The sequence below is a fragment of the Panthera onca genome, chromosome F1 (assembly GCF_046562875.1).
Source record: "Panthera onca isolate mPanOnc1 chromosome F1, mPanOnc1 haplotype 2, whole genome shotgun sequence".
Taxonomy (NCBI): Eukaryota; Metazoa; Chordata; class Mammalia; order Carnivora; family Felidae; genus Panthera; species Panthera onca.
This window is the reverse complement of record NC_138355.1, coordinates 53,501,748-53,515,010: the sequence shown is the minus strand read 5'-3', so window position 1 is coordinate 53,515,010 and position 13,263 is coordinate 53,501,748.

Below are 13,263 nucleotides of genomic sequence, written 5' to 3'. Positions count from 1 at the left end.
CATTCAACAGTGTAGGAGGTGATATAGCAAATGGTAAGAGAAACCTAAAAGCACAAGGATTAGAAAGAGGAAAATTAATCATCATTTGCAGTGAATGTGATTACTTACATGGGGAGGGGGAGAATATACAGACATATTATCAGTATTGACGATAATTGGATAGTAATAGCAAGGTGGCTCAAAATAGGAAAAATCTGGAAAAAAATCAATGTTTATTAACAGCAATGAGAAATTTAAATAGCAAGACAAATTAAATTCTTAGATATTACTGTAACAAAAGATGTGCACATCTATGACCTTTGCAGTAAATTATAAATCTACTGAACAATTATTAAAGCTCTCAAACAATAAGACATAGCCCATGTCAATAGATACAATGAATGAATATCATAAAGATGTTATTTCTTCTCTACAGACTCAAACTGATCTACAGATTCAGTGAGTATATAGAATAACAGTGAACTATAAATAGCTTAAACCTTTCTGAAAAAGAAGAATGTGGAAGAAGAAAGGCTTTTATGAAATCCTGAGACTTGTTTTAAGTTATAAGAATTCAGACAGTGTAAAAAGTGAACAAGCATAGGCAAATGACATATATAACAGAATAGTGAACCCAGAAATAGATCCACACAAATATGCCACTTTGATTTAGGGCTGAAGTGGAAAAATGAGCAGCAAAAATTTGTTATCCATATGGAAAGAAAGTGAAATTGAATTTCTCCATCACAATGTTTTCATAATTCAAACCCAGATAGCTTAAAACTTGAAATACCATAACAAATCTTTATAGCATTTGAAAGAAAATATAAATGAATGTATTTTTGATATTGGGAAGTGGAAGATTTCTTAAACAGTATGCAGAAGTGTTCATTATTAAAGAAACAAAATTTAAGTGTGGCTACATTTAGTTGAAAAACTTCTGTCCATCCAAAAATACTTGAAAGGGGCGCCTGGGTGGCTCAGTCGGTTAAGCGTCCCACCTCGGCTCAGGTCATGATCTCCCGGTCCGGGGTTCGAGCCCCGCGTCGGGCTCTGTGCTGACAGCTCGGAGCCTGGAGCCTGTTTCAGATTCTGTGTCTCCCTCTTTCTCTGACCCTCCCCTGTTCATGCTCTCTCTCTGTCTCAAAAATAAATAAATGTTAAAAAAAAATTAAAAAAAAAACTTGAAAAAGTAACAATCAAGCTATAAACTTTGAAAAATATTTGCAACACACGTAAATTATGAAACATTAGTTTAAAAATATCAAGAATGTAATAAAAATATGTTTTAATAATCTTTTGATGCATAACAAACCACTCCAGAACTTAGTGGATCAAAACAAGAACCATGTGTTTTTCATGGTTCTACTCTTTAGGCAGTGCTCCATTGGGATGACATGTCTTCGGGCTACACTGTGTTGACTTGGCAGAAAGACAAGAGCAAAAAAATTCCAGACGCCATGACTACATATATGCCACCTGCACTTGTGTGGTTGAATGCTTGGGACTTCCTCGTTTCAACCTCACATCTTACAGATCCTCTCTTCCTGTGGCTTCTCCCTTCAGCTTCACGGTCAGTCTTCTTTCACAGATAGCTCAGGACTCCATGAGAGTGAAAGGGAAATTACTAAGGGTGTTTTAAGGCTAGATCTAGAAGTAATACAGTATCACTTCTGTCTCATTCTACTTACCAAAGCTGTGAAAATTAGTAATGGGAAACCTCACTAAAATGAGGAGGTTTCAGCAAGGGGCGTTTTCACATTATACCACCTGTAGTCAATTGTACACCCAAAAGGAAGAGATGGATTTGACCTTGCATAGAAAACTATTCTATTCCAGTCAGAGAAGGGGAAACTTTCCTTATCCCCACCGGCAACAATTCAGCCAATGAAAAGCCACTGTACTTCAAACTCAGTTTATTCTAATGGACTTTCAATTTATCATACCCTTCCCAACTTACCTCTCTTCTCCTTAAAAAAGCATACCTCTCCTTTCCCCCCTAGACTTGCCTACAGTTTTATTGCAGCTTATTTGTTCCACGTTGCGATTCTCTTTTATTCCTGAATAAACCCATCCTGTGCTGGAAAACAAACAAACAAACAAACAAACAAACAAACAAACATGGCAGTTATTATTTTTAAGGTTAACAAAGCAAATCACAAATTTGAGGGGAGGAAACAGACTCTAACTCTTGTTGGAAGAAGTGGCAAATGACCTTTAGTGTAAGAGAGACTGTTAGGACCATTTTTTAAACAACCTACCATGTAAATCTATGGAAAAATGAGCAAACAACCGTAGACATTCCCAGCAAAAAACAAAACAAACAAAACAAAACAAAATGAAAAAAACATGACCATAAAAAGAGGTCCTCTGTCTCATGAGCTTGATGATTAGTCAGAGCAAAGTAAGACCACAATGAGATTCCACTTCATACTCATTTAATTACCCAAAAAACTTGAAAATACCAAATACCAAATATTAGAAAGGTTTTTCCATTACTGAGCTCTCTTAATCTTTGGTAATGAGAGTGTTAATTGATACAATTTCTGGTAAATATTTCAGAATTATCTTGTAAAGTTGAGCACCCACATATTCTAGCCTAACTATTATAGTCTTGTATGAATGATGCAATCTTGCTGCAAAGAACCAGAAGATACATAGGAGAATGCTCATAATGGCTTCATTTGTAATAACAAAACCTCGGAACAGACTCAATGCCCACAAATGGAAAAGTGAATGAATAAAGGAAAGTTTGATATCTTCACACACTATGGAATATTATTTCACAGGGGGAATGACTATTTGATATGATAACATGAATGAATCATGGAAACATCATGCTGAGTGAAAAGAACAAATCCAAGTAGACTGCATAGAATATGATACTTTCTTAATATAGTTTCAGAGGAAACAAAAATAAACAATACATTAATATGAATGTATACATACATACACAAATATTTATCATTCTGTAAAGTGATAAAATTATGTGTAAATATAAAAGTATGTGCAGTTATAGGCAACATATGTGGGCAGAATATGGGAGGATCACACAGGTATGTATGTATCATTCACAAATGTTTCAGGACTTGGGTAATAGATTCATAATTATTTATCATTATTATATTTTAAATTATACAATTCTCTCTAAATTGTACTGTTACTTAGGAAAGTTGGAATGTGAATGTGCATTCCCATGCAACAAGTTTTTATGTAATTATGCATTTCATTTTTTTCTCTTACCCTTTTTCTTCTTCATGTGACTAATTTACTTTTCTCCTTGTATTATCTCTTGCTGTATAAAAAATTACTCCTAAATTCAGCTGCGCAAAACAACAAGCATTTATGTTATTGCATTGCTTGTTAGGGTTAGGAATCTGACAGAGCTTTAGTTACATAATTCTGACTTGGGGTCTTATGAAGTTACACTTTGCTGTAGGCTGATGCTGCCGTCATCTGAAGACTTGACTGGTAAATCTGCTTCCACATTCACTCACATGACTGTTGGCAGAGGCCTCAGTTCCTTGCTGGATGTTTGTTGTTCAGAAGAGCTCAGTTTTTCACCATGTGGACTTTTCCACAGACATGCTCATGATATGGCATCTGGCTTCTCCTAGAGCACACCTACTCCAAGAGAAAACTCAATCAAGATAATAAAATAATCTCAGGACGTAACATACCATCTCTTTTGCCATATTCTACTTGTCACACAGGCCAAAACTGATGTAATATGGGAATGGACTCCAGGGCGTGAATACAATGAGGTAGGCATCATTGGGAGCCATCTTGCAGGCTGGCTATTACACTCAGAAGCTAAAAATAATAATACATCAACAGTACTACATAAAGACAAATGTGAATTCAATATTTCTCAATTTAAGTTAGCATACTAAAACACATCCATCATCAAATTTATTAACTTTTATAATTCTCATAAATTTCTTTACAATTTCTAAAATAGTTTCTCTACAGTTTTGATTTTCGTCCTAATTAAATCCACATTGCACTAACCAGCTTGTAAGAAAAATTCATTCACTATTTTAATTTATATTTCTTTTTTATAAGGAAAATTAAAACCATATTTGTAATTGCTATTACTTTCAGAGAAATATATATAATCTTTTACATTTGTTTTGAGTTAGTTTATATAAACTATGTGAGGAAATATCCCCATTCATTTTTCACATCTCTTCTATAGTTAAATCAATTTATGCCTTTACCTGTGAGTATTTAAATAACAATATTGGGGATTTTATTTACTGACTGAAATATTCACTGACAAAAACACATTTTCAAGTTATTCTCAAATTATCTTCTGTGAAAATATGTGGTATATCCTAATTTTACATATATGTTTTTAAATCATTTTTTTCCTCTAAAATCTTGTTGGGATATTGGGAATTTATAGTGTTCAGTGTATTGCATCAATGTTTTTGCAACAATGGGAGACAGACTCTGTGTTTCTTGCCATTATTCATCTGAAACACGTACTACCTGGGTGCTTGATCAAAGCACTTACTCATGCATTTGATATTTTATGGATAATTAATGACCATGGTTATGTTTATATAGTTCATCAGTGTTTCAAAATTTCATATTTAAACACAGTAATTGTAATGTATAAATCACAGAATAAATGATAAAGCTACATCTAATATTTTTCAATTTCTGTGTTTTCAAAATATTTGATGTATGTTATTACTGTTGTTTTATGTTATAGGTCTTTCTCTATTAAAGAGATTTTGCTAGTATTTTCACATAATTATATTGATATTGGTTCATTTCATATATTTGCACTCTGATGCATTTGTATTTTATAATCTAAATTGTCATTAGGAATTATATTTTATAAGAAATGCTTTCTTGAGGTAGATAGTACTTCTCTAGTACCTTCTAGTCCTTTAAAGATACCCTGCATGTGACCATATTAGCTATTAGTACTAGTTTTGATGGTTTCTATTCTGTCTATAAATACCTACATTGTAGCCAGCATTTTGAAAATTCATATATTAACTGAAGGAATCTTTGTAAAAATGTTATAGAAATAACTCTGATAATTTTGATGTGATATTTTTTCACCAATTTTAGGAGTCATATATACATGACTATGTATATATGTCATAAACATATACATATATATGACATATACATATATATATATATAACATATATATGTTGTGTGTGCCTGGTGGCTTTTCTAATCATTGATATATGGAAAACTTTTTGACAGATTCCTAGTTAATTTAATGTGGTTTCATAGTTTTTTTAAAGTGGAGACTTTGAATCATTTTTCAGTTCTTCATATTTAAATATTTAATCCCATTATTCCATCTTTTTTTTGTAGTAAATTTACAGGGAAAATGTAATGCATTGAGTAAAATGCTGAAAGCATTTGGATGGTTAAGCATTTTAATTATGAAGCTTCTCATTTCGTGTCTTTGTTTGTCATAAAAGCAGATAGTTATTGAGGCAGTTATAGCTACCTGAACATAAAGAACCTAGACTATTTCGTATGCTCATGCCAACGCCATGCATATATCTAAAATTTAGATGTAGTATTCCATCTGCAATTATGTTTGATTGGTTTTATTTGTCATTTGCAGGCAGTCCCAAATGAATCACTAAAAAATAGTCCATCAATTCCTCAATATAAAATGATCCATTATTATAGAATATGATAAGTCTAAGAACATAGTTTCCCAACAAATGATTACCTTGCAAAGTAAAAGTATCCTATCTCCTCTGAGAGCACAATAATTCAAGGCTAGAAATGTAGTTTTGTTCCATGGCTGACTGGATCGAGCACATTTTAGCATACTGTCTAAACACATGAATAAAAGGAAAAAAAAAATGCAATGAAAATTTATGAAGTACAGTGTGTTCTTATATTGTTAACCTAACTTTCCAATTGTAAAGAAATGTGACTATATTATAAGAATTATTCCTCCCCATAATCTCTACTGTTTAATTGATTGTATAATTGATACTGCTTAAAGAGCATATAGCAGTCAGTAATCTTTTTAATAATGGAATGACACAGAAATGTAATCTAAGGACATAAAAATAATGGATAAATTGACACAGATTTTAATGGGAATTTCTTGTAAAACCCTTTAGTGATTATTCTTTTGGAATTGAGGAGACTTTTTTTTTTCTTTTAACAAGAGTCATTACTAAAGTAGAATGATGATACAAGATACAAGAAAAGAAACAGAACTTGAATACTGGAATGTATAAAACATCCTAAGAGTTGAAATTATGGAGTCAGTAACATGTGGTTGACTGAAATTTATGCAATCTACAAGCTTTATTATTTCTCAAAGTTCTTTGCAAGAGTATTTTACATAGACAAATACGTTTGGTATGCACTTAAACTCTATTGAAAGTAAGATTATGGACAAATAACTCTTTTAATTTGGAGCTGACACTTACTACCTGTGTAATTTTAGAATAGGTAATTACTTAACCTTTCTGTGCCTCAGTTTACTTACCTGCAGACCAGAATAATTAAAATACCAAACTATAGTGTTATTATTAAAATTACAGTTATAAATGTAAAGTAGCTTAGGAGAGTATAGACTAATAATGTGTACATAATCAATATGAGCTATGAGTATTAGAATTCTAATGTCATACATTCCCTGAAGGTCTGTATATATGTGAGAAACTTTTTTTTTTTTTTTTTTTTTTTGGCTAGGAGAAAGGTGTTCATCCTAGAAAGTTCTTATTTAGGAAGTATAAAGAATGATACTGTTTTCACATCAATCTTCTTTTTCCAAAGGCATGATACCATCATAACATTCAAGGACAAACACTTTATTAAATGTTTTGCTGGTGGACCTGTTCTTTATTGACTGACATTGTCATCAATCCTTCACCCCAGTGGCTAGAACATACCTTAAGTATCAGTTCATCTCTGCTTACAAGAACAAAAGTCATTCCATTACAATGAGTTTTTAAAATATATATATATAGTGTATTGAAAAGAATATTTCACTGAAAATTGATTACGTCATTCTCATGGCATTCCAATAAATCCATCTTACTATCCTGTGTAGTCTAAATATTCAGCATAGCAGTGAGTAAGGGTGCAAGCATGCACGGTGTGCCTTTGGATTCTAGTTCCACTGCTCACCTACTGTGTGAACTTGACAAGTACTTACTCAAAGTTTTAGGTTTCTCATCTGTGAAATGGAAATAAAAATAGTATTGGCTTCAGAGAATACTTCTGAGTACTAAATGAAATAATCCATTTAAAAATGTTTAACACTGTGCCAGGTACAGAGAACCGTTAGCACAGAATGTTGTCTTCATTGATGTTTTGTCATTGGTGGTGGCAGTGATGCTGTTACTAAATTTGGCAATTTTCTTTTGCCCTAATAAAAGTTTTGAGTCTATATTCATATGTATATAAATTTTATATGAATATATATACACATATACACCCATATATATGTATGCTATGTGTGTATATATGTATGTATGTGTGTGTATATAGACATTATTTCTCTCTTTTCCACTACTTTAAACTACTGTATACATGGTATTTTGTTTCTTTACATCTGGCTGTAGTATAGGCATTTCTACACATATTAACATAATGTAATTAGTCCGTGTTATGAACAGGACAAGGTCTTTAATAGAGGTGGATGTGGTGTTATATATACAATTAATTGAAAACCTGATTCATTGACAAAAAAAATAAAACAATAAGTGGTAGGTTTCCTCAGAAACTAAAGTTAAAATTAATAAACTCCCTCATGCAAACTTCCTGGCATTATTGCTGAAGAATATGCAATAGACGGTAGGGAAAAAGATTTTCTGTAGATTATGAGAAAAGTAGGAATCTTAAAAAGGCAGTAGAAAGATTAAACAGAAAAGTATATACCTAAGAATAGGAAATCCTTTTATCTCATCTCCATTTTCAGATGATGATTTTACATTACTCTTCAATGAGAAAATTGAAGTAATTGGAAAAAAAATTCAGAAACTCCTACTTCTATGTCTATGCACCTGTCCACATATACTCTGCTTTCTTTCCTACTGCTACTAAAGAGCTCCACCAGATTCAATATTCGTCAAATCTGCCTTCGTATAAGAGATCCTGGGCATGTACCTGCACTCTTCCCCCAAAGCAGTCCTTATCAACACCTCCAGTACTTAGTGCTAAATCCAGTGGCAAATTATCAGTCTTCGTGGTATTTGGCCTAAGTAGTACTTGAGCAGGTATTTTACCTCCTGCTCTTTGATAAACTTTATCACTTCCTTTTCAAAACAATAGTTTCTTCCTTTTTCTCCATTCTTGTTCCTACCATTTATAGCTTCTGTGAATTCCACCTCTTTTAATATTGGAATGTTTGGAATTCAATCTGTGGAACTCTTTTGTTATCTTTGTATAAAATTATTCTTCACACTCCATCCAATCATGTGACTTTAAAAACCACCTACATAGTGAAAATTTCAAATTTATACCTCCATCTCAGATTAGCCTCTGAAAATTCGGATTCCTACATAAAACTAATAACGCAGTATTCCGGCTTAAAACTCTTAACCTACGGGTCAAAATTCACGTAAACTCATATTGCTCACACACTTGCTCCTTATGCATTCATTTGCATCTCATTAATGACACTCCATTCTTTACTTTGTGGGGTACCTTTTTGAACGTTTACTTCATGACCACAGCTAATATTTCAGGAAAATATGTTGACTCTCTATTTTTTAAGAAGCAAAAATCTTGAATCAGACCACTTCTCACCAACTTTAACTGTTTTATTTTTCAAAATATGTCAGTAGTTTTATTCATTTTTTAAGGTTATTTTATTTATTTTGCAAGAAAGAGAGAAAGAGAGAGAGAGAAATAGAGCGCTTGGGAGGGGCAGAGAGACAGAGAGAGACACACACAGAGAGAGAAAATCCCAAGCAGGCTCCGTGCCATCAGAGCAGAGCCCAATGTGGGGCTCAATCTCACGAACCATGAGATCATGACCTGAGCCAAAATTGAGAGTGAGACACTCAAACCAGCTGACCCACTCATATACATTTTAAATCTGTATATACTATATATACTATAATTCCACAAGATATAACATAATTGTTTTGTGCAATTACTGTTCAGGTAATTTTCAGCTGAATTTCAGTGTTCAGTTGTCTTTATCCTTGTAATTTCCTTTGTTCTTTGTTACTGTCTTCCATTCTATGGTTCGCTCTTGGGCCATTTTGATCCTGCCTCTTTGGTATTCTTCTTCTCTGGAACATTAGTCTTTGCAATTCTGCGTCCTTAGCAGCTCTCAGCTGCCTTCACATCAGTCATTTCTCTATTTGTTTCTTTTTTCCTAGTTGTTACTAAACTATGTATGGCTGGTCTACCTTCCACTATTCCATTCCTCCTTGGAATTTTATGCACATTATTTTTCATGTGTTTTTGATAGCAGTACATCAAGGAAGGTAATATCAATATTTCAGTTTTACAATCAGGAAACTAATATCCTCTGAATCTAATCAAGATTCCTAAGATCTCTTAGTTCATAAGTTATGCAGTCAAAACTCAAATGCAGGCCTGTATTAATCCAATTCTCACACATTTTTTACTTAGTAAAGATATAGTCAAAGACTACATGAAGTTCTTAGTTACTCATACGAATTTAAAGAAAACTTACTGTGTTCCAGGCATCATACTACCTTTTGATGTGATCAGTGGAGATACGATGTATAGAGGGTGTGAGGATCACTACACTTCCTATAATTTCAAGGAGCAGAGAAAATACACAAATAAAGAATTGTCAAGAGGGGCTCCTGGATGGTTCAGCTGGTTAAGCGTCCGACTTTTCATTTTGGCTCCTCATGATTTCACAGTTCTTGAGATCAAGCCCAGCGTCAGGCTCTGTGCTGTCAGCCTTGGGATTCTCTTTCTCCTTCTCTCTGTCTGCCCCTCCCCACCTCAAAATAAATAATTAAAACATTTTTTAAAAAAGGAATTATCAAAAAATACATGTGCTCTCTTGTATCAGTCTTGTAAGTCTTGTAAGTCAGAATCCCAGACTTTCTATAATATTTATTTTAAGCCGAGAAGATTTGAGATTTAATAGATGCAGGAAAATAAAGCCTTCTTGGAGCTTTTTCTGTCTCTCTAACATGTGAGGAGTGGGTTTGGGACTTTATATTTCATAGGAGAAATTAAAAGATGAGAAGGGGTTGCCAAGGTAAGGAATGGACAGCAGATCTTGGAAATAGTATTGCCTTTATCCTGTACCTGGTGGGTAACTGCTGCTTATTTGCAATATAGAAAATGTAGGGCTTGCGTCATGTTAGAAAGGAAATGGTTAACGGGAAAACCTGAACTTCTCTGGGGTGGGGGTATAAAGGGACACAGATAGAGATCTTTAACAGTTTAAGCCTTTGAATACTGTGTTTCTGCCTAATGAGGGATGCTTTTCCAAAAAAAAAAAAAAATGAGGCAGAATATAATTCTCCCTATTATCGCAAATTGACAGCATTATAGGCAAAAGGCAGAAAGTTCTCAAATTAGAGAAAGAACAAAATGTAAACCCAGGTCAGTCATTCCCAGGTTAAAAAGCAGAAGCAATATTCAAAGAGCATATTGGAAGAAACAACTCTCATTAACAACAAAGTGGTCCCACTATATTTAAAGTCAACTTTAAACAACTGCCCACAGATTATGAATACTTTGCAAATAGTACTAAAACCCTGACAAAAATCACAACTACATCATAACACAAATTACTCCATCTTTCTCTCTACCCTCCCTCACTCTTGCTACATTGTAACTCCCAGAGCAGAAATTATATTATTATTTACTTCTCTTCTTCTGTGAAACGTTTAAAGTTTTAGTAATTTTTTGTTGAATAATTTACCAACTGAAATACAGAAAAGGAAAGGAAAACAATGGTATAGAAAATTAAATTAAAACTTGGAAGTAGAGGATTCCAAGACTATGCCAGAAAGGAAACTCATTCTGTGTTAAAATTAGCTAAAGAGTTTCTCTAGCTCTTTGTAAAGAGAAACTAGAGATGGATATTTGAACCCAACTGGAAATTCTTTATATATATATATATATAAAATCTCATTAAGTGGATACTAAAATACAGCTAGTTTTCATTCCAGTTTGTTCATTCTGTTATGCTCATTATTTTCTCTCTTTATCTCCAAGTCCCGAGACACAGACCTCCCAGCATTTTTTACATAGCTCTCTAGGCTGATATTATGCACGCTATTATAATCAAACACTGATGCCAAATGGTAGATTCCACTAGAAAAGAAATACCACCTGCTGAATGGGGTTCTAGTAAGACTAATTTCTCTCCGTACATGTTACAAGTTGTTGCTGCAATAGCATTTAAAAATTAATAAAAATAATCACAGATGAAGTATTTAAAATGTTTAGTCTGTCGATTCAATTCCATGTTATTTCAAATATCAAAAGAGTTATTTATTTAAAGTTTTAATTGCTTGTGTCTATTTTAAATTCAGACTGATTTATACAACAGTTGTATTCATTTCTAGTGTTCCTTGGGACATGGGGATAAAATTATGCCTTCAATTCAATGATAAAATCAAATTCTCATCTGTATCAGTTCAGTTGAGTAGTAACATCCTCATTTAGACCTTCATAACTTTTTAAAATATAATCTCAGAGAAAACATAAAAATTTGCCACAATATGTCAACGAACTCCTGTGGAATCTTTATGCAGTTTGACCAAGTATTTCTATTTAGCTCTATTTGTTTATTTATTACCCATTCTCTCTGTTTGTATAAGTACCCACATGCACATAAGTATAAATATATTTAGCATATAAATATATTGATTTCTCTGAATCAGTTGAAAGTTGTAAAATTACGTTTCTTAGATCTAAACATTTCATTATATGCTTCCTAAAGGAAAGAGTATACTCTACTACAATTTTCAAAATCAGAATATTTAATATAGATCCAACACTATTATCAAGTCCACAGTTCCTATTCAGATTCCATCATTTGTTCCAATAATGGCCTTTATTACTATTTTTCCTGGTTTGGGATCCAGTCCAGTATCATAAATTATATTCCATGTCTTGTGTATTTTGATCCAGGTCATTACTTAAACTTTCATTGTCCCCTTGGACTTTGGCATTTAAAAATATTTTTTAATGTTTATTTATTTTTGAAAGAGAGACAGAGTGTGAACAGGGGAGGGGCAAAAAGTGAGGGAGACACAGAATCCCAAGCAGGCTCCAGGCTCTGAGCTGTCAGCACAGAGCCTGACACTGAGCTCGAACTCAAGAACTGTGAGATCTTTACCTGAGCTGAAGTCCGATGCTCAACAAACTGAGCCACACAGGTGCCCCTTCTTTTATTTTTAAAATTTTACTTATTTGCTATTTCTCTCTATGTCTCAAAAAATCATTAAAATAAAAGAAAATGTTGAACAGAAATTTCGTATTTTTTAATTTATAGTACATAAAAAGTAAGGTCATGAACAATTAAGATAACCAAAGGTAAGTTTTCTTTCTGTTAGATATAAGTAAGATATAATTTTAATAATCCCAAATTCTGCTGAAAGTAATGTTTTGAAAATATAAGTTAATTTCTTCAATATAAAAGGGCTCAACTCTAATAATTATACACTCTCTTTGTATTAAGCATGTGCTATTTTAGATAAGACAGACTTTCTAGGCACAACTTAGATTTGGTTCTCCAGGTAAGCAAACCTAGAGGAAGGATCTTCAGTTTCCTTTACACGTTTTTCAATTAACACTTACCCTTTGGATCAGCTTACTTCTCCCCAAGGCAACGCCACTGGCGGCTAAATGATGAACTTGTTTTCCCAGACTCCCTCAAAGGCACTGAACTATTTTAATTGTTGATCCATATGGAGAGATGATTGATGTGAAAAAGAAGCCAGAGCTGCTCACTATCACACTTTATAAATTTCCCTTCCATTTATCATTCACTATACAAAAGCCCTCAAGATTAGTTTTGTTTAAAGATTATTTGCATTTAAATTGTGAGGATATAGTAGAGTACTTGTATTTATGACTGAGGTTAAAAGCTAAAGTCATCAGTGGTTTAATCTTTTTTAAAACTGTATTCCCTAGAGCGACCCAAAGCATTGAACATGTTACAATATTGAGAGGAAATTTCTTCAACTGAGGGGATACTGGGGAGTCAACAACATAAAAGAGTAAAAAGTATCTTTATTTTCTGCTAGGTTGGAGCCAAAAATATATTCCAGTAGAATAATAGTCCTTGATGTGAGCTACTCTTTACAAACAAAAATGAAGCT